A 24,621-nucleotide genomic window follows, 5' to 3' on the forward strand; every position below is an offset into this window, starting at 1 on the left:
CGACAACACTTGTGACGTCACAGAAGGAGCTAGAGCTCTCCAGATGCAAGAGAGTTTTCAGGTAGGCCTAATGATGATGTCACTGAGAACCGCCACGTCCTTCCTGCTGAACAGATTTCCTTAGATTGACCAGATTCAAGGATGCCCTTTCCAGGAGTGTCTCCTGGTACACAGTGGGAACCTTTACGTACTACATCTCTCTACAGCTAGTGACTTCTCTTTGCTTCATTAGTGGTTACATGCTCTGAATGGAGAAAGTTAGTCAGGGGCTTGCCATGGGTAGAAAAGATTTAGGAACATGGAACAGAGGGATAAAATTTTTATTCCGAGTTTTATTACTGTGACATACTGTACAAATTTCTAGGTTTTCTCTGTTTCCCAAAGGCCAGTATTTTCCCTACAGACCTTCAATTGAATGAATATTGTATTTCACTTTCTTATTGTACAATCCTTGATAGGGGACTTTATAAATATTCCTGAATGTGTACTCAAAAATTAAGTTTTTCAATTGCATTTTCTTCAATGATTTTGGCAAAAAAGTGGGCCCAGCTCTAGAGTGAGTATAACAGTGTAAATATTTTGTACATACTTCAAATGACAAACTCCCAAATCCTTATTTTATCCAAAGATTACCAGATATCAATACAGCAAAGTACCACATGGACTATAGAATTCAGTTCTCTATTCCCATTTGATATCAGTACTACAATAGCAACCTTAATGTGTTCCTGTGCAAGACTTGAGGGTTGGATGTTTTACCAAGATTCTTTCTTAAGGCCAAACATAAGATAATGGACGATGAGAAGGGAGAAGAATGGCTAGAGGACCAGTGAAATATATGTGTGTGTATATATATATATATATATATATATATATATATATATATATATATGAGGTTTTTCTTCTGGACAAAAAGATACATATATATATATATATACATATATATTTATATACATATATACATATATATATATATATATATAAATACATATGTACTAAACCAATATTCAAAGACTATATATGGGCAGTCCTAGGCCTCAATTGCACCTGTAGCAGAGGATGACCTGTATGTGTCCCAATGGGAGGAGAAGCCCTTGGTTCTCCCTAGGTTTGATACCAGTTAAAGGGAATGTGAAGGTGCAGTAAGGGCGGCTATAGAAGAAGGAGAGGGGGACTGATTAGGGATCTTATGGGCAAGAAATAGGGAAACAAATAATATTTTAAATGTAAATATAGAAATATCCAATTAAAAGAGCTATATAATTTGCTAAAAAATAATAAAAAAATGAAAGAAATAAAAGAAGAGAAATCTGCCAGCTAATCACAACTATTGACTCAGAAATCTAAAGGGTCGTTGTCAGGTAATGGTAGAGTAATACTAGTGGAGAGACTGAGATGATAAAGTCTCAGGTAGAAGCACTTCTCTCTCCCAGATATCAGTGTGAGACACAAACTGCACTGTAGGAATCCAAAGCATGGAGGAGTTTACTCTGAGCTCAGGACACAATACTTGTCTTTCCCTTCATCCTAAGGAACTTTTCCTCTGGCCAAAAAGGACAGAGGCCATAAGCTCTCAGAAAAACAACTGTGCCCTTTCCAACACTTGGCTTTTGGGATATGGAAATTATTGATATAAACTCTCTGATTTCCAAGAAAAATAACAAGCAGGGAACTCAAGATTCTTCTGAGAGGTTCCCTGTTCCTTATCCTCATATGTGGAAGGCTCAGATCAAGGCTATCTCTTCAGTGATCCCACTCAATGCCTACCCATGTCTCACTGAGCTTTCCCATACACCACATCTTCCTTCCTTTCTTTATACAAGACAGAAGGCCAGCTTCCTTCGCCCATCTCTGATCTCTTCATGCTCTTTGTTCTCCCTCTCAAATGAATATTTACTCTGAATTAGAGGCCAATTAGTAAACCCTAGAGGTACTGAAGGGATATCTGAGAGGCAGTTGCAGTCAGGAGAACACTTGTGACGTCACAGAAGAGGCTAGGGCTCTCCAGGTTACAAGAGATTTTTCAGGGCCTAATGATGATGTCACTGAGAACCGCCATGTCCTACCTGCTGAACAGTTTACCTTGCACTGACCAGACTTGAGGGTGCCCTTTCCAGGAGTGTCTCCTGTGACACACTGGAAACCTTTACATACTATATATCTCTAAAGCTAGAGACCTCTCTTTGCTTCATTAGCACTTACATGATCGGAATAGAGAGTGTTGGTCAGGTGCTCGGTATGTATAAAAAAGATCTAGGAACATGGGGTGGAGGAGATTCTTCTGGATAATAATTCCACTCCCAGGTCCATTCCAGTGACAGACAGTTCACGTTCCTGGGTTTTCTCTGTTTCCCAAAGTCCAATATTTTCCCTCCAGACGTTTAGTTGAATGAATATTGTATTACATTTTCTTATTGTACATTCTTTGAAAGGGGACTTTATATATATTCCTGAATGTGTACTCAGAATGTGTACATTCTGTTTTCCAATTTTATTTTTTGCAATGATATTGGCAATAAAGTGGGCCCAGCTAAAGCGTGAATATAACAGTATTAAATATTGTATACCTACTTCAAATGATAATCTCCCAAATCCTTATTTTATACAAAAATTACCAGCCATCAGTAAAGCAAAGGATAACATGGAGCCTAGAATGCGGTTCTGAATTTCTTTTAGTCTTGAAAAATTTTGCGTAGAGAGTTTTGTGGGTGTATTTCTGTCTTTATCCCTCCACTGGTGGTCCTTCCCGGCTACAGGAGTTGACCTCCTCATGTTCCATATCACAAACGTAAGTCACATCTTAGGTCACCCCATTGATTCATGGGTACCTCCCTTATCCAGGTCTCTTTCTCTTCCTGGAGGTTTCTCCCACCTCCTCATCTCTAAAAGTTCAAGATTTCCTTTCCTTCTCCTGACTATCGGGTCGTATCTCCTTCCCTTCCCACGCAGGATCCATTCTCCTCTTCCTTCCTTCTCCCACCTAGTTCCTTCCCTCAATCTCCCTCCAAGACTATTTTATTCCCCATTCACATGAGAGTCAATCATATGCACTTGGGCCTTTCTTCTTGTTTATCTTCTTTGTATCTATGAGCTTTGTGGAGGACGTCCTCTAGTTTATGGATAATATTACTTATAATTGAGCAATTTCAACAACCCTGCTGAATCATATTTTTATAGTAGTATGTTAACATTGAAAATTATACTTTAGTATGAGTGAATGTCAGGAGGAGCAAATTTAAGTAAAAACCAACTTAAAACATAAATCAAATCACAAATTTTACCAGTTGATATTCTTATAATAATAATACTCTACTACCATGAGTGATTATTGTCTCACAGGTGATTTTTTAAATGATACCAAAATTTGGCAGGCAAGTGATGTTTTTACCAAATAAGTATGGATAATATGACTAAGATCAAATAAGATAAATATATTGTTTTCATTTTGATATCACTTGCTGGCATTTTTCCTCAAACATGATATACAATATAGCATTATACATTATGGTATTAGTTTTAAATTTTAATATTTATTTTAACCTAACCTATAAAGTAACAGGCTGCCTTATGTTATTTTTGTAGACATTCAACCTCATCCTCGCTTCCTCAGTTCTTTGTTCCCTCCTGCCCTATGACCCTCACCACTTATACTAGTCTCTCTTGATTATTCTTACTTCTACATTCATATCCCACATGTTCAATATCTTCCATACCACACTCTTTAAAACCCTACTCTCTAATCTCTGCGACCTATACCCGCTAAGTAAACTCAAACCACCCACAGCTTCGCATAAATACAAGTATATGAAAATGAGATTCTATTATCTACATGAGAAAGAACACATGGTATTTGCCTTTCTGAGTCTTTGTTACTTTACTCGGTATATTTTCTAGTTACATCTATTTTCCTGAAACCATCATAGTTTAGTTTTCCTGGGCTGAATGAAATACCGTTGTGTATATTGTCATATTCTTATGTATCTATGTATCAATGAACATTCCTTACTATTCTCAATAAAACAGCAATAGATTTCTTTGTGAAAAATGATGAGAAACCGAAGATAGAGAAGTCAAGATTAATTACTGACAAACTAAGAAAAAATTTCCAAAGATAAAAATTTGTGGCTATGTTAACTAGATCAGTGTATTTTAACATTAATAAAGGATGTGGTATTTATAATGTTTTAATACTAATTAAAATTGTATAATATTCAATACTTTAGAGAATGCTTATAAAACAGTCCATCACTAAGTGATATTTCCGCTAAAAATTTAATCTTTTTATAAAATATTTTGGATATATATACATATATATATATATATATATTCAAAATAAAGAACATTAAGAAGTTACTGTCATAAAATTCAATAACAACACCAAAGACCAGTTATATGAATTAACAACGGACTAGAAGTTATTGAAAACCTCTCCAGTTAAATTAAGAGACTTAGAAAAGAGATAGCATTTTAATAGAAGTGCACATGTCAAACAAGATACAATAAAATACCGAAACTCTACTAAGATGGTTACTATGCATTCCTATGTGCTAAGGTTTCATCAACATGGTATATAAAGAGAAGGTATATATCAGAAAAATATATTCATGTTTAACATACTAAATTTCTTCATAAAACCCAAGCAGACACTTCTCTTTTTTGTTGCTTAAAAAGTATGTACAAAGCACGGATTTTGATTATAACACTAATATTTCAAAACTATCATTAAATATGCAAAGATCTTAAAACAAAACCCAGAGTTTTCAGAGCAACCATTCAAACTTAAGAAGGAAAAGAAAACATTTTAAGTACATAGATGTGCGTAATGAAGTCCCCAGCTAACCAGTAACAGACGGGTCAAATTTATTGTTCTATATATTCCATAGAATAGTCTCTCCCAGTTCATTGTTCCTTAGCATACGTTATTGCTTATCTTTCTCAGTTTCTTATCTTCTGAGAGCAGGTGGTATTGGCCTGAAATCCACCATTCTTCATTCACAATATAAAAACCCTTTAGCTAATCACAGAAAAGCCTTCAAAGTGTATTTACATAGGTTTATTTAATACAAATTCAGCTTATAGTTTAAGGGGAATAGTGATGGAAAACATCTTTTCATACATACTGTTGAGGAAAGCTTGTTGGCATTTCCGAACCCAATGAGCCCATAAAGAAAACACAGAATCTGGTTATTATAATTATAATCTATAAACGTGTATTGGGTAGATCTAAGGCTATCATAACATATTCCCCAACCATAAAACCCCTTGCTACATGTGCTTTCTCCAGGCCATATGTATTGTTTCCTTCATTCCTTCCTCCTCTTTTTCTTCAGTCCTCTCCCTTCCCCTCTTACACTCTTCTGCCTCTCTACCTAACCCCACCGTCAAACCTCTCATACCAACTTTCCCCTCCGGCTCTCAGTAATAGGCTCTAGCATTTACTGACAGGTTAAAATGGGAAGAAGGTTCATATACGATCACCTGAGTCCATGATAGAGGTCTAGTCGGGGGGAAACCTCATTTGAGGAAGCAGATAAATATCAGTTTACAAACAGCATTTGCTGGGAGAAGAGCAAATCCGTATATGCTTTCCATATCTATGCAGTGGATTCTGAGAAAATGGGAAATATTCTTCCTAAAGACCCAGCTATACTACACGTGGTCTTATATCTGAAAAGACCTGCCATACCGCAAGGACATGTGCTCCATCATGTTCCTAGTGGATTTCTTCATAATGAACAGAAAATAGAATTAAGCCAGATGCCCCTCAACCAAACAATGGCTACAGACAATGTGGTTCATTTACACAATGGAATACTACGCACATATGAAAAATAAGGACATTGAGAAGCTTCACTCAAGTAGGTGGAATGAGAAAGTATTGTTATGAATGAGGTAACTGAGACACAAAATAACATGTACACACTCACTTAAAATAGGGTATTAGCCATAAAGTACAGAATTCACACACTACGATCTACGGAACCAAAGAGGATAAACAAGTAGGAAGGGACAAGAAAAATGCTTGAATTTCACTCAGAAGGAGAAATAAACGAATGAGAGGAGGCAGATGGAAGGGAAGGATTGGGTGGCTGAGGGGATGGGAAGGGAAATGGGTTGTGAGAATCATTTCTTGGGACAGACGGGCAAGAGGGACAGAGGGCAGGAGAATAGACTGAATCAGTGACTGTCCAGGGTGGGCGCTATCTCTATGATTATCCTGCAATCTGGGACGGGTGAGGCTGCCCTGGTGTCCATGAGGGTGACTTTAGCTGAGCCTCGGTGCAGTGGGGATACGGAGACTGAAATGGTCACTTTCTGTATCCAGAGGACCCCAGGTGGAAGGATAAGGACCCAAACACACCCCCAAAATTTTGACCCAGAAATTGCCCCCTCTATAAGAGACACAGGCGCAGAGATGGAAGAGGAAATGAGGGAATGTTGACAGGATACGTGACTGGATGTGAGACTTATCCTATGGGTAGACGGCAAACCCTGACATTATTAATGGTCCTTTCTCAAGTTTGCAGACGGGAGGGTAGCGTTATTGTCCTCTGCAGGCTCCACCGAGCAGCCGACTGACACAGAAGCACAGACACACGGACAAATATCGGATGGAGCTCAGTGAGTCTCACTGAGGAGATGAGGGAAGGACGGAGAGAGGCAGAGGAGCACAATGGTCTTCACGTGGGGTCACTAACCCGTCGCCTGTCTGTGGATCCTGTTCTCCCACCCGGCTGCGTTTTCAGGACCTGGTGGGAGACGATGAATCACGTCCTACAGAGACTTGATGTGCCAGGGGAGAGGGTGCACCCAGATGGGTCCTCTACTCTCTCAGAGAAGAAGGGGGGAGGATAGGAGGAGGGACTGTAAATGGTGGAAGCCTGGAGGGGTGTGGTGACAGGGCCGCATTCAGAGTGTTACCTGGTGAATAGATACAACCATTCTGTCAAGGAAGGGGCCGGGGACATGTCATCAAAAGGACAGGGGTGTGACATCATTGGGGTGTGGCATGACATCATGTGGTGGGGCATGACATCACAAGGACGGGGGTGTGACATCATTGGGGTGGGGCATGACATCATGGTGGTGGGGCATGACATCGCGGGGGCGGGGACATCACATCATGAGGGCAGGATTTGCATCATTGGGTGGGACATGACATCATATCGGTGGGGGAATGATATCATAGGGATGGGGGCATGACATCATGAATCTTAAGAGAAAATAGATGAAACTAAAAGAAAGAAACCAGCCCGAGAGGTAGCTGAGACCTAGAGACACAAACATGGCGGCGTTTACCTATGGATGGTATCGGCTGTGAGATAAATCTTATTCTATCTACGATCCACACATGCAGAGAGGACACAGGAAAGGAGAAGGCCCGTGAGGGGGAAAGCACCGACCTTTCTGAAAGGAAAACTGGAACAGATTCTGTGGGTGAGTGAGGGCGACTGAGGACAGGAGAGGAAGGTCGGTGGGGACGATGGAGAGAGAGCGCGGTGCAGAGAGAACCGGCCAGAATTAGGGGACACACGGGTTAATGCAGAAACTCGATGGATGCGCTGGTTAATTCATGGTGTCTAGAGGGCAAACTCCGGAGGATTTAATCTGACAGAGAACGCAGAGTCCGAACCTGCAATCCTTTGAAATCAAGCAAGCAGGACCTCAGGGGTGGGGATGGGGCACACTCAGTGGAGTCGGTTTCTGAGGAGGTCACATGGAGATCCCTGAACAGCAGAACGAGGCTGGGACAGAGATTATAAAGATATAGCAAATGAGGCCTTCCTGGTACCTTAAGCCTCCATCGATGTAAATGCACCCGAAAACCCCTTCCCCCTCTCCAAGGTTTGTGTAGCCCTCGTTCACCCTGAGTAAAATATATGCACACAGCGCGTCCCTGAACACCTTCTAACAGAGCTGTGACATGGAAATCCTTGGAGCAACCACCAACACACTTGCAGGCAGAACAATCTTCTGCTGACTGACTGTTTCCTGGTCCCTCTTCATAATTCCACACCTGTTGTCTACCTGGACACTCTACGAAGGAGACAAGAAATGAGTGTATATGTGTGTGTGTGTGTGTGTGTGTGTCTGTGTGTATGTGTGTTTGTGTATGTGTGTTTGTGTGTGTGCATATGTGTGTTTGTGTGTGTGTGTCTCTGTCTGTGTCTGTGTGCATCTGTATATTGGTTATCGTCTGTGTGTCTGTGTTTGTGTATATGTGTGTATGTGTGTGTGAGTGTGTCTGTGTGTGAGTCTGTATGTGTTTATGTGTCTCTCTGTGTGTGTATAAGTGTGTGTGTCTGTGTGTTTGTGTATGTGTGTCTGTGTCTGTGCCTGTCTGTCTGTGTCTCTCTGTGTGTATGTCTGTTTCTCTAACTGTCTAGGTCTCTTTGTGTGGGTTTCTGTGTATCTGTGTGTGTGTGTGCATATGTGTGTGTGTGTGTGTGTGTGTGTGTTTGTGTGTGTTAGTCATGCATAAGCTAACCATCCTCACACAGACTGTTGGGATTGCTTTTCTTTTTGGAAGGTTGGCGAATCTTTCTCTTGTCATAAAAAACCACTCTTGTTCTCAACTTACTCTGTGACGTCATGACAGTTTGAGTGATTTTCATGTGTGAGGAGTCTGTCCTTGTGAAAATTTCTTTCCTTGATACAATAAACCTTGAAAAACACATCTCAACATTTACTTTCCTTAGTCTGTGATCCCTTGAGGGGATTACTCCATTATTATTATTATTATTATTATTATTATTATTATTATTATTATTATTATTACAGGATTATTCCATAATATTGTTATCTCCATTGTTGCCAGTGTGCTAAAGTTCACTGAAGGCAGGAAGAAAGATTTTGTTTCATGTGGGTCCCATTGGACGGCCATGTCTTTGTTCTTGGAACTGAAAGATTTATTTATATGCTCCCAAGAGCAAGTACATGCAAGTACAGAAAGTTCCTTGGTCTTCTACATGAGAGTGACACCCTCACGTAGTCCTCTGATCTACTTAAGAAACAGAATTTAGATGAGCAATGAAAAGGTTGGTGACCAAAGACCAAGTTAGGGAGAAATAAGGCAGTTTTTCACAATGTTTCGGGCTTTGGGGATTGATAGACATTACATAACCACCTTTTCATTCATAGCAGGAATAGTCAAAATTATTAAATAATAGTAGGCAGAAAATTTTAACAACATGTGTGTGCTGGCTAAGTTAAATTCCTGTATTTCATCTCTGGAACATTATATATTCTCTTTCAGGTTCTTGAAATTCTTTGAACATGTGAAAACCGGTATGTGTTTATCTGTACACATTCATAAAGCATGGCCGTCGCTCTAGTGATGGACAGACGACATGACTGTCAAGAGACAGACTGACTTTCTTACCAAAGGTATAAATCTTCATGTTCCCGGAGGCAGTTTTGGTCTTAGGTGCAGAAGTTTAAAATCCCCTGAGAATGCTTCCTACAGCTACCGTTTCCTATATGTGGTAATATCCTAGGATGTGTGTTTCTTCTTTGCATTTTGTTTCAAGATCTACAAGAAAGTTTCGATTGAATATACTATTTGGAGATGTTGTCTTTTATCTTTTCTATCGATGGATTCTGGGTTGTAGACTCTCAGGCATTTTCTGATCCATCCCTCACAGTTAGGGCTGCAAATGAGATGAGTCTTCATCAGGAATGAAGGAAAGAAGACAGATAAGGTAATAGATGACTCCCTGATGTATTTATCCCTGTGAATCTGAGATGACTGTTGTCATCAACCTGTATATAAACTTTAACTTTACAACAAAGTACACTCACATGAGTTTAAACCTTTGTACTTTTCATTGTGTAAATATTTGCAATAAAGACAGCTTTCAAAGTAATAAAGTTGTGTGATGTGTGTATCTCTTTTAACAGATTCCCTTGTATAACTTAATAGAATATATAAATGGTTTTCCTTCAAGTTGATGTAATAAAGACAGTGACTCATTTCAATATATGTAGTAATTTTGGCCTCTATAAAATTTAATATGTGCATATCTTGCCTAAACATCCACCACAATTACTTATGGGATACATCCTATATTTACTCAGTGTTTTTTCCTAAATATTGACTTTAAAATGCAGTTAGCAGAATAGATATTGAGGCAGATCGAGGGAGGGAGGAAACTGAATGGGAGGGGAGGTGGGGAAGGGAGAGGGTAGGAGGAATTAGGTAGAGTGGGTTTGGAGGAATTAGGTATAGTGAATGCAGGGAAAAGGGAATGGAAATCACAAGTGTGGGGTGCACATCTCTAGGAAGTGCCAGAGACCTGGGAAAGGCGAATCCCCAGGGTGTCTATTGGGGTGACTCTAGCAGTGGGGATACAGATCCTTAATTGTCCACTTCCGTAGCCAGGCATGACTCCCAGTGATGTGACAAGGACAAAACCCACCCACAAAATATTCAATCCAAAGTGAACACAGACTATAAGATCTTCAGAGACAAAGATAGAGCAGACATGGAAGGAACGTCCAAACAATGGTTAGCGCAGATTGAGACCTACCCCGAGTGTACCGTGCGTGACTTTCCGCCGGCAAGAAGCACGCGGACATTGAGAAATCCTTGCTATTACCAAACTGTATTTTAATCTTAAAGAGAAGCGCCCGCCGCGCCAACATGGCGCGCTTATAAACACCCTAGTGCGGCTCACCCACACATGATTGGTCGCTTACCCATGATCTCAATAGGCACGCCCCGGAGTGGGCAAAGACCTGGCACGAAGGCACTCTTGCACATGCGCACACAGTTAACTTCCTGAAAGGGGGCCGGCTGGTGCGGCGAAGGTTGGCGCCATCTTGTAATGGCGGAGACTATCCTGGCCTTCCACGTGGAGTGCAGTGGAAGCCAGCGCCATCTAGTGGTGGCAAATGTTATTGCGGCCCTCTACACCCGAGGGCAATCATTGATCCCTGACACGATTAAAGGTTCTCTATCGTGCTTGCAGACAGATTCCTAGCATAACTGTCCTCTGAGTGACTCCACCCAACAGCTGAGAGAAACAAGTGTAAAGATTCACCACCAAACATTAGCTGGAGCTTGGGGAGTCTTTAAAAAAACATAAACAAAAACAGGTGAAGAATCGAGGCCCAGATGGTATGACGGATTCCACAGGAAGACGAATAGAGTCAACTCACAGCGACTCTTGGGGTTTGCCAAAGACTGAACCACAAACCAGAATGTGAACGTGGACTGAACCTGAGCCCCCAGGACATAGGAAGGAAATGTGTAGCTTTGTCGTTTTATGGGTTCCCCCGACAACGGGTGTTGGCATCCCATGGAGATGGAGACCGATATTGGGATATAAAGTGAGTAAATAAAGAAATGAATTTTAAAGACACAGATGCCCCAACTATAGACTACATGTTTTGGGAAAGCCCAATTCTAGTTGTTCGACACCCACATGAAGACAAAGCCTGTGGAGGGCCTATGCCCTTAGAGGCCATAATCCCTTTCATTCTGTTCTTCCATCAGAGTCCCAAGCTCCACCCGTGGTTTGGATAGTGGGTTTCTGCTTCTGTCTGAGTCAGCGGCTTAGTGGAGTATCTCAGAGGGAAGCCAGGATAGACTCCTGTCTGCAAGCATAACAGAGCGTCATTAATAGTGTCAGGGATCGGTGCTCATCCATGGGGTGGGTCTCAGTCTGCACTAACCATTGGTGGATCATTCCTCACTCTCTGCTCTATGCACGGCTCCTGCATGTCCTGTGGTCAGAATAAATTTTGGGTCTAAAGTTGGTGTCTCTATCTCTCAATTTGGGTTGCTCTCGGCTCCAGGAGACGGCTTCTTCAGGTCCATATCACTGAGGCTGTGAGTCTCAGCTAATCAAACACCCATGATTCATGGGCATCTCTTACCCCAGCTCTCTGCCTCTTTCTGGATGTGACCTCTACCTCCCCATCCATCTAGACTGCTGTGTCTGGCCTCAGTAGCTGAGGATGTGATCACAGAGACTGGATATGCAAAGTGAGGAGATACCCGTGGGGTCCCCTCCTGCTCAGAGGAGAAAGGCCTGGGGAAAGGATTGTGAGAGGGATGAACTGGAGGGGGGCAGTGTGCACCATGTAAGGTGCATAAATAAACAAATAACTATGGAAATAACTAAGTCTACTTGAAGGTAAGAAGCAGGTGTGTGTGTGTGTGTGTGTGTGTGTGTAACTAAGTGAATTTGAAGGTAAGAAGCAGGTGTGTGTGTGTGTGTAAGTAAACTTGAACGTAAGAGCTGTTATGCATGTGTCTGTGTGTGTGTATGTGCGTGTGTGTGTATATATATATATATATATATATATATATATATATATATATATATGAAAGTAAGAAGCTGGTGGCTGTGTGTTTAATATTAAATTATCACATTTGAGAAAACAGTGGTCTATGCAGAAGACAGGACAGCTTAGGCACTATACTTACAAAAAATGGCGTTTGCGGAAGATGAAGAAATGATTCGGAGATTAATAGCATTATCTGTTCTTCCAGAGGACCGGGGGCCTATCCCCAGCTCCTGAGTGACAGCTCACAAGTGGCTGTAAATTCAGCATCAAGGAATCTCACACCCTCTTCAACCTCCTGGACACTAGGCATGGATGTGTTGCACAAGTGAACAAGCAGGTAAAACTCTTACATATGTACAACAAAAAGTATAAAAACAGAAGAGCAGTCGCTGGTTGACATAATTTGATTTTCGTGAATATTCATAGTGATGATCACAGTCTAATAAAGACTTTATTGATCTATAGTGCAATCAAAGCCACTAAATGTTAATGATCACATGGGTCACTTAAAATCTATTTATTTAAAAATTTGCAATAAAAATTTTCAGTCATCAAATTAAAATTGTATTAATATACAAATTAATAAACATTATTATTCTCATATAGAGCTGAAAATAATACTTTCCTCATATTTGTTTGGCTTTTATAAATTTTGCTGCTTGTGGTTAGTTTGTTGTTGGTTTTTGTAGGAGTTCATTTCCAGGTATTAGCCCATAAACTCTATAAACGCATGCAGAATACACTACAGGAACTTAGGCCCTCCTGTGTTGAATCCAGGAAGGTTGCCATCTGTTTTCCTTCTTGTCTGATCAATTTTCTCTATGTACAGTACAAGGATAATTTTGTTCTTGGATTCTTCCAGTTTTGTCAAGCTGAGAGCTGATAGCTGATAACTGGAGAATATTTAGTTTTTGAAGATCATTTTTGAAGCTATTTCCTGATGCATGCACTATCAGTGTTGTAGATTTTCAAATGCACGGCCAAATGAACAGCTATTATCAATTATAGCTACTATTATGCCTTATAAATACTGTTGTTTTGTCTTTTTTAAAGAAGAAGTCAGAAAGAGATGGTGTTTGGGGTAAGGTACTCTGTGGGGGAAAACAGGAAGGAGGGCAGATTTTGAGACTTAAATAAATTAATAAAATAAGTAAATACAAAAAATAAAGCAGAATTCAAACTATGCAGGAAAATCAGATTTAAATGATAGGAAACAGTATGGTTTTATATTGTAAACTAATTCCTGAATTTTATATACTTTAATCAATCTAATGACTAATTCTCAAAAAATCAGATTATTGAAAAAAATTTAAAAGTAACACAGTAGGTTGACCAAATCATAACAACAATCTTTCAGAACAATGAGTCCAAGGAGAATATAATTATTGTCTTTCTGTTTGGGTTTCTCATGCCTAAAACATTATTGTAGTTTTAGTGTCATGGTAATTTTTCTTAATGTCTTCCATATTTTCAGCACATTTAAATGGAATTTTATTTGTGTTTCATTATACTCATAAAGACTCAAGATTCTAATTTTGTTATTTTATTTTCTTGTTGAATAGCAACCTGAATGTAATTATCTGACACTAGCTGACTTTTATATTTGTATTCTGTCACTTGTAAACCTACTTCAATTCCTGTATAATGTGTGCATGCATGCTTGTGTGCGTGTGTTTGTGTGTGCATGTGTGTGTGTGCGTGTGTGTGTGTGCGTGTGTGTGTGTGTGTGTGTGTGTGTGTGTGTGCTTATCTGAAACTATGATATTGATGTTGAGAATCACCTGGCTGAAATTCTTTTCCTCCACCCTATAGAAATCAAACAGTGGAGGAAAGACGACTGCTGTTCCAAAATCATAGGCCCTGGGTGCCCAGAACTGATGTATGGACTGACCAAATGGTACACAAAGCAGAGGCTAACAATTCACTGTCCTGAGAACTACTTAGCAGTTCCAGTCCAATGCAATGAATTTACATGTACTGAGGAATATGGAATTGTAGCATAACAGGCTGAGATCATTTACAAACAATTTCTGGTAGATTTCCAAATAGCTAAGGATGGATACAGAGAATCTTCAAGGCCCTGAGACATTAGCATGTGGTTTAAACTCTGTCCAGAGGAAACCGCTTAAGTACTGGACTGATCTACTAAAGTAATTTAGTATCAAGCAAACTTTACAATTGTTTGCAATTAAGCATTGTGGGGAATAAAGAGAACACTCTAAAACAAAGTTATGTTTCTTAAAGTTAGTTTCAAGACACCAAGAAAGATCACAGTGGTTTTGTTTAGGTTCTTTCACAGACTTTGCACCTTTTTGAAAGAGCACTTTGGGATCCTTAATTACCTATTTATTATCATAACTTTCTTCTGACCCAGAGTTGTTCTCAGTGCTGCCGTGACTTCTTGTTTCATTAAGCTATAGATGATGGGGTTCAGCATGGATGTCACTGTGGTATGGAAAATGACCAAGAATTTATCAACTTCTTGTGGGTGGTTAGATTTGGGCCTCAAGTAGTTTTGTCCCAACACTACAAGGCAGCCTATTCCCCATGAAACAATTGCCAAATGGGCACATACCTCACGACTCATTTGGGTTGCATAGTGAAGGTGGGCCATACGGTGGCCAAAGGCCATGACTGCCAATAGGAAGCACTCAGTTATACGAAAAAGTGTGAAGAACAACATCTGTGAGACACATCCCTCCTGAGAGATTCCTCAGATCTCACTTACACGGCTCTCCATATCTTGGGTGTGACAGAGCCAGTGTGACCAATTTCCAGGATACATAAATTCCCCAGAAAGAAGTTCATGGGGGTGTGTAGAGATGGACGGGTGCAGATAGCAAAGGCCATGAGAGCAGAATGAGGGTGAACAGAGGGAGCATTCTCCAGGGACCTCACAGTTCTTGGCAATTGCAAAGCATTTGACAGACAAGCCCTTTTTCTGCCACAAAGAGCAATTGACACACTTGACACTCATCTCCAGAAACACAGAGCAGTAAGCCATTAGTAGGATTCTTGCAGATGAGAGATATTATTTTTTTAGTATTTTAGAGGCTCAGTTACATCAGAGTCAAAGTCTTTGTCTGCAGTCACAAAAATCAAAGCTTAGAAAAGATTTTTTCTCACATAATTCCATAGCTAATACTTTCTCTCTTAACTCCAGGGGATTTTTCAAAGTGTGCTAAGCATTGAGCCAAGTGTCCAAATACTTACAATAGAAGGTGGAAACATGTAGTCCTGGCACTAATTAAGCTCAGGCAGAAGGTTTACCTTGGGTCTGAGTTCAGTTGCACATGCTGTATAAGCAATCATTCAAACGAAGGAAAAGAAAACCTTGAGTGTATCTCGATTTTTACCCATTCTTATCATTAACAAGTTATCAATGTTATACAGAAAAACTGATCAATCCACTCATCTCTATGCTTTCCTGATGATACAGGCATAGTCTCTCCAACTACCCTGTGTGTGTGTTGGGCTCCGACTATCCTCTGATTGTTATTATGAATATTCAAACCCACACAATAAAGGTATCATTTCCTCAAGACTCATTATTTTTGAAGATAAAGTAAAATCAAATAATCATTTGATAAATAAATGATTACTGGTTTTAATACATAGACTTAAAGACAAGGCACATGTCGATGTCTGTACAGTAACGAGGTCGTCAGAGAAGATTTTTAAGATGTGTAATGTGAGCAATGAAAGTGAAGAAGGATCAACCAAAAACACCAGACCCCTTCATGCCACAACATTCAATATGACAGCTGGCATTTGTAACTTAATAATTACTGTCTCTTTATAGAATATGTTTTCTTAGCAGACATATCACTGCATAGGCATTAAATGTCTGTTTTCTTAATATTGTTCATGATATTCTATCAATCAGACTATTGCTTTAAATAAAGAAAACAAGAATAAAAGATGTATTGTCTGGACATGTAGTCCAGGCTAACCTGAAATTCCTAATTTCTCTCCCTCAGTCTCTTGAATGTGAGTATTCTAAGAGCAAGACATGGTGCCTGGCTTGATAGGAATTCCTTCCTATTCTTTCATCTCAACATCTTAGAATTCCACCAAACAACCTGTATTTCTGTACACATAGTATCTACACAGTTCATTCCTCTTTACTCACTTTTGCATATGGCACCTGCTGTGTGCTTGTTTGGTTACTTGCCTGGAAAACTGTTCAGTTCCAGCACAGCCATGTCTGTTTTCAAATATCGTCCTTCTCTTCTGTCTACAGTTACACTCTGTTTTTCACACTGTGACTGCTAATGTAGCTGTTAGCTCTGTGGTGGTGACTCCTTCTCATCTTGTTCACATTGTAGCCTTACATGGAGACTGAGTATGGACTGCAAAGTTCTTATCATTATGTTCACCATCCTCACCAATCTCTGAGCTCTCGTGTAATGAGAAGCTCCAGGGTTTAGCTTACTTTGGATCCTTGGGGATTCTGCCTGTCCCTTCCCATTATATCTTCTGAAGTTCAATCTCATGTCTCTCATGTACTGGAATGTGGCAAACTCATTTTTCTCCTAGACTGATATCTTTCCCCTTCAAATGACATAACCTTTCCTGTTTTGTGGGGTGTATATGTCTTTGCTGAAGTTTGGGTTTTCTTGTCAAAAAATACATTTTCCTGACAAGGGTAGAATAGGAGAGACCAGCAGCCTATTAAGTTCTCTCTATACACTTGATATAATGAAATGTCAGAGATATGTGAATAGATCAGTCGCATGGTTGATCCACAAATCAAATGTGAGTCTCCGTATTTCCAAATTATAAATACACATGTTACCTAGGTTTCCAAATACCATATAAGACACACACACACACACACACACACACACACACACACACTTACACATACACATGGACAAGCACTCACATGTATGCCACATACACATGTGTGCCTATACATTCATGCAAAACACAGACACAGAGAAACAGAATAGAGAAAGTGCACATGGAGATTGTACATGAATTAAAATGTTAGTATAAACAACAATGCAGGGTAACAGTATTTGTTTACATCCCATTCCATCATTTGGTCCATTACATATGCGACTAAGAAAAAAATGTATTCCCCATGAGTTTGCTTCTGTGTGAAATAAGTTAATTTCCCAAATCACTTAAGTTGATCTGGTGTTGAATGCTTGTCAGCTACATGGGACAAGAGCATGAGTGCATGTCTACACACAAACATTTCAGATTTACCTTTGTGTACACTCTATTTTGGGAATTTCTCACCATAATACATAATTTTTGTTTCTATTCACTAATTGATCACTAGATTCATTTTCTATTGGGGATAATGGAAAACACAGCTCCCCAAACAACAACAACAAAAAAGCAAAACAATACAAAGTTTTCTCATGGGAGCAGACGACATAGTCAGGTATACTAGCTTATTAGAACTATTAGATTAGATCTGCACCCATTCATGAAAAACTTATAAAAATCTAAGTGTAGAGAACATACGACAGACTTAAAGCTCTGACAATTATGAAGCAGGAGGTCTGTTGTACATGCTTGACCACTCAGTAGACTTTGCTCTTGTAGAAAAATTGCTGGAATGAATAGGATTCTATTGTGATGAATTTCGCACTTATTTTGATGTACTGTAAATATTTCTCCATATTAAAACAAACAAACAAAAAACAAATAAACCACCTTCCCACAGACAAAACAGAAAATAAATACTTTTCTAAATTTGAAATATTTTTAAAGCATCTTCCTTTTCATTAGTAGATTCTGTATTTGTATATGTAGCTCTCTAGTTAGAGAGTGAGGCCTTGCCTCTCACAGTTAAATTTCCAGAAAATCAACTCAAGAACAAAAATGTTATATTTACATTTAATTTTGTACAATAAAAATTATTTGCGATTAATCCTGAGGCCGCAGGACATATTGATATATCTGCGCACCTCAGCTCACATCCCGGGTGCAAGGAGAAATTGAACAGTGCCTCTGGACACTGGGATATAAGAACAGGAAGCCCCCTGTACCCATGGTTCTGTTCTGCACCCAGGACAGCACTGAACGGCCAAACAGTTCCCTGTACCCAAATCCCATGGGGGAGAATGCTGGACCCTCAGGGGTGTGGATAATCCGGGGAAGTCAGGGTACAATACCCACCTCCCCACAGTACAGACCCAAGGGAGTATCGCACAGAGCGAACTTTGCCCTTAAGAGGGCAAGGACATACAGGAGCAATCAGGGGCAGTAACCTTTGATTCCTGCCTGTGCCTAGAGCTGGAGAAAGGTCTATAGGAGAGCCTACACTCAGGAAATCAGAACATCTGTTCCCAGGAAAGGCTGAAAGCAATCAGGAAAACAGTTCTACAACAGTGATGACACAGAGGACTACAGCATTGTCAAGTCACTCTCAGAAGCAGCAAGACAAGCAAACACCAGAGACAACCCAATGACTAGGGGCAAGCGTAGAAACATAAGCAATAGAAACCAATATTACTTGGCATCAGCAGAGTTCAGTTATCCCACCAAAGAAAATACTGGATATTTAAACTCACCAGAAAAGCAAGATTTAGATTGAAAATTGCAATTGTTGATAATGATGGAGGAATTTAAGAGAAACCTAAAGAATCCCCTTAAAAGAATGCAGCAAAATCCAAGTGAACAAGTAGAATCCCTTAGAGACGAAACACAATAATCCATGAAAGAATTACAGGAAACATGTCCAAACACTTGGACGACTTGAAAATAGAAATAGAAAGAATAAAGGAAGCCCAAAATTGACAAATATGGAGATAGAAAAACAAAGGAAGAGACAAGGAGGGATAGATTCAAGAATCACCAACAGAATGCAAGAGACAGAAGAGAGAATCTAAGGGGCAGAAGATTCCATAGAAATCATCAACACAACTGATGAAGATAATGGAAAACAAAAAGTTCCTGGCCCAAAACATACAGGAAAACCAGGACAAAATACCTCCCATCACATAATAGTCAGAACACCAACTGCACAAAACAAAGAGAGGATATTAAAAGCAGTAAGGGAAAAAGGTGAAGTGACATATATAGTCAGACCTATAGGAATTACACCAGACTACTCACTAGAGACTATGAAATTGAGAATATCCCGGACAGATGTCAAATAGACCCTAAGAGGGCACTATTGCCAGACCAGGTTACTGTATCCAGTAAAATATTCAATTAATATAGACAGAGAAATCAAGATATTCCATGAAAAAAAACAAATTTATGAAATATCTTTCAGCCAATCCAGGCCTACAAATGATAATAGATGGAAAACTCCAACACAAGGAGAGAAAATATATCATACTGAAAGCAAGAATATACTTTCCTTGTAATGAATTCAAAACAGAGACAAACAAACATAATTCAACCTTTAACAAGAAAAATAAAAGGAAGTGACCATCATTATACCTTAATATCCCTCAACATCAATGTGTTCAATTCCCCAACGAAAAGACATAGACTCACAGAATGGATACATAAACAGTATCGAGCATTTCGCTGTAGGCAGGAAATACACCGCACGGACAAAGACGGATATTACCTCAGAGTACATGGCTGGAAAACAGATATCCAAGGGAATTGCCTGAAGAAGCAAGCTGAAGTGGGATTCTAATGTCAAATAAAATTGACTTTCTACCAAAAGTCTTTAAAAAAGATAAGGAATGACATGGAGGGTAAAGAGGATGATGACTTCACATTCATCCAAGGAGAAACCCACCAAGATGAACTCTCAATCATATGTATCTATGCTCCAAATGAAAGGGCACCTGCATTCATAAAAGAAACCTTACTAAAGCTCAAAGCATGCAATGCACCGTAGATGATAAAAGTAGGAGATTTCAACACCTCACTCTCATCCCTGGAGAGATCATGGAAACAGAAATTCAACAGAGATGTAGAGAAACTAACAGAAATTATGAACCAAATGGATTTAACAGGTATTTATAGAACATTCCATCCTACAAATAAAGGATATACACTTTTCTCAGAACCTCATGGAACCTTCTCCAAAATTAACCATATAATCGGTCACTAAACAGGCCTCAACATATGCAGGAAGATAGAAATAATCCCATGCATTCTATCAGATGACCACACACTAAGACTGGTCTTCAACAATAACAATAATGACAGAAAACTCACGTATACGTCGAAGTTGAACAATTCTCTACTCTATGACAATTTGGTCAAGGACGAAATAAAGAAAGAAATTAAAGACTTCTTAGGATTTAATGAAAATGAAGATACAATATTCCCAAACATATGTGACACAAGGAAACAGAGCTAAGAGGAAAACTTATAGCTCTGAGTGCTTGGGAGAAGAAACGGGAGAGAGCATATGTCAGGAGCTTGTCAGCACACGTAAAATCTCTAGAACAAAAAGAAATAAGTGAACCCAAGAGGTGTAGAAGGCAGGAAATAATCAAACGCAGAGCTGAAATGAACCAAGTACAAACAAAAAGGACCATAGAAAGAATCAAAAACACCAGAAGCTGTATCTTTGAGAAAAACAAGAAGATATATAAACCCTTAGCCAGACTAACCCGTGGTCACAGAGAATCTATCCAAATTAACAAAATCAGAAAAGAAAAGGGATCCACAACGACAGAATCTGAAGAAATTCCAAAAATCAGGAGATTCCACTATAAAGGTCTATATACAAGAAAACTGGAAAATATGAAGGAAATGGACAATTTTGTAGACAGATACCAGGTAGCAAGGTTAAATCAGGATCAATAAACTATCTCAAAGATAGTTAGATAGGATAGATAAATCCTATAGAAATAGAAGCAGTTATTAAAGCTCTCCCAACCAAAAAGAACATAGTTCCAGATGGGTTCAGGGCAGAATTTTATTAAACATTCATAGAAGACTTCATACAAATATTGTGCAAACTAGTGTACAAAATGGAAATGGAGCACTACCAAATGCTTCTATGAAGCCACAATTACTCTTATACCTAAACCACACAAAGATCCAACAAAGAAAGAGAACTTCAGACCAATTTCCTTTATGAATATTGATGCAAAAATACTCAATAAAATTCTTGCGAACCGAATCTAAAAAACAATCATCCATCATGATCAGGAATGCAAAGATGTTTTCATATACAGAAAACCATCAGTGTTATCCAACATGTAAACAAACTCAAAGATATGGACACATGACCATTTCATTAGATGCTGAGAAAGCATTTGACAAAATTCAACACCCCTTCAGTGTAGGGAGTGTCTCGGTAAAACATAAATGGTGCCGACATTCAGTCTCGTCTAGTAGTAAACGATTTATTGCGCATGTGCAGGCTTGTCCCCTTGCCAGGGCGGCTGTAGGATAATGAGGTGATCCGGCGCCCTCCTGTGGTGATCAACGGTATTGCACATGAGCGTGTTTTGCACCTGGCGTCAGTTCGATGGGATGGTAATATGCTAATGAGGAATTCATGCTCCGCCTATCCCTGAAGGAAAAGTAGCAGGGGTGATAGTGGGGTGATTCGTGCTCCGCCAATCCCTGAAGGACAATTAGCATAGCCACAGCCTGTTGTATATATAAGGCAAGCGCTTTTGCCACGGGAGGTCCCTGTATCAGCAAAGAGGTGGTCCTGCCAGAAAGGCTGTAGAGAAGAATCCGACCATGTGGTGTCTTCCTTGCCAGATGAGGTGGGCATGAAACTTTCTAAACATAGTGAAAGAAATATACAGCAAACCTCTAGATAACATCAAACTAAATTGAGAGTAACTTGAAGCAATCCCACTAAAATCTGAGCCCAGACAAGGCTGCACACTCTCTCCCTATTTATTCAAAACAGGACTCCATGTGATAGCCAGAGAAACCAGACAGCAAAAGGGGGTCAAAGGGATTCAAATTGGAAGGGAAGATATCAAAATATCACTATTTGCAGATGACATGATAGTATATAAGTAACCCCAAAAGTTCCACCAGAGAACTTCTTAACCTGATAAATAACTTCAGCAAAGTGTCAGGGTATAAAATTAACTCAAACATACCAGGAGCCTTCCTCTCCTCAATGGATAAACAGGCTGAGAAAGAAAATAATGAAATCACACACTTCACAATAGTCCCAAATAATATAAAATATCTTGGTGTGGGATTAACCAAGCAGGTGAATGATTTGTATGACAAGAAGATCAAGTCTCTGAAGAAAGAAATTGAGGAAGATCTCAGAAGATAGAAAGAGCTTCCATGCTCATGGATTGACAGGATTAATATGGTAAAGATGAACATTTTGCCAAAAGCAATATACACATTCAATGCAATCTCCATCAAAATTACAACTCAATTCTTTAATAGAGATAGAAAGAGCAATTTGCAAATTCATTTGGAATAAGAAAAAGCCAGGATAGCTAAAACTATCCTCAACAATAAAAGAACTTCTGGGGGAATCATCACCCCTGAATTCAAGCAGAATTACAGAGCAATAGTGATAAAAACTGCATGGCATTCATACAGAGACAGATGGATAGACCAGTGGAATAGAATTGAAGACCCCGAAATGAACCCACACACCTATCATTTGATATTTGGCAAGGGAGATAAAACCATCCAAATGAAGAAACATAGCATTTTCCAAAAATAGTGCTGGTTCAACAGGAAGTCAGCATGTAGATGAATGCAAATTATACCATTTTTATGACCATGAACAAAGCTTAAGTACAAGTGAATCAAGGAACTACACATCAAACCTGATGCACTCAAACAAATAGAAGAAAAGGTCGGAAAGAGTCTCGAACACATGGGCACTGGAGAAAATTTCCTGAACAAAACACCAATGACTTATGCTCTAAGATCAAGAATTGACAAATAGGACCTCATAAAACAGCAACGTTCTATTAGGCAAAAGACACTGTCATTAGGGCAAAACTACAACCAACAGATTGGGAAAACATTTTTACCAATCCTATATCTGATAGTGGGTAATATCCAAAATATACAAAGAATTTAAGAAGTTAGATTCTAGAAAGCAAAAAATATACTAATAAAATTGGGTACAGTGAGTTACAAAACATTCTCAGCTGAAGGTTATCAAATGGCCAAAAAACACCTAAATAAATGTTCAACATCCTTAGTCATCAGGGAAATTAAAATCAAAATAAATCTGAGATTCCACCTCACACCAGGGATAATGGCTAAGATATAAATCTTAGGTGACAGCAGATGCTGGCGAGGATGTGGAGAAAGAGGAACACTATTCCATTGTTGATAGGATTGCAGACTGTTCAACCATTCTGGAAATCAGTCTGGAGTTTCCTCAGAAAATTGGACATTCCATGAACTGAGGACCCAGCTATATCTCTCTTGAACATATACCCAAAATATGGTCCAACATACAACAGAGAAATATATTCTACTCTGATCATAGCAGCCTTATTTGTAATAGCCAGAAGCTGGAAAGAACCAGATGCCCTTCAACAGAGGAATGGATACAGAAATGTGGTACATCTACACTATGAAATACTACTCAGCTGTAAAAACAATGACTTCATGAAATTCTAGGCAAATGGAATGAACTAGAAAATATCATCCTGAGTGAGGTTACTCAATCACAGAAAAACACACTTGATATGCATTCATTGATAAGCAGATAGTATCAAAAAGCTTGAATTACCCATCATGCAATACACAGACCACATGAAATTCAGGAAGGATGACCAAAATGCAGATGTTTCACTCCTTCTTTAAAAGGGGAACAAAATACCCAGAGGAGGGGATAAGGAGGCAAACTTTATAGCAGAGACTTGAGGACCTGCCGTCCAGAGCCTGGACCACATGTAGCCCAGACATATACAGACACCAAAAGCAGATAAGATGGATGAAGCTAAGAAGTGCAGGCTGACAATGACTGGATATTGATCCCTCCTGAGAAACACAACCAGAATATGTCGAATACAGAGGCAAACGCCATCAGCAAACCACTGAACCAAGAACCAGACCCCAGTTGGAGGAATTAGAGAAAGGACTGAAAGAGCTGAAGGGATTTTCAACCCCATAATAATAACAATGTCAACCACCCAGAGCGTCCAAGGATCAAACCACAACAGAAAGACTGTACATGGACTGACTCATGGTTCCTACTGCATGGTGCAAAGGGTGGTCTTGCTGGAAACAATGGAATGAGAAACATTTTTTTCTGACATGGTTTGTCCCCCAGTGAAGGGGAATGTGGGGAGGGGTGGGGAGTCCGTGTGGGGATGTGAACTCCCTTATAGAAGGGTGAGGGAAGGGTTAAGGGGCTTATGGACTGGAAACCTGGAAAAGGGAATAACATTCGAAATGTAAACAGGAAATACCCAACAATGAGAGAGAGAG

The sequence above is a fragment of the Rattus norvegicus genome (genome assembly GCF_036323735.1).
Source record: "Rattus norvegicus strain BN/NHsdMcwi chromosome 3 unlocalized genomic scaffold, GRCr8 chr3_unlocalized_2, whole genome shotgun sequence".
Lineage (NCBI taxonomy): Eukaryota > Metazoa > Chordata > Mammalia > Rodentia > Muridae > Rattus > Rattus norvegicus.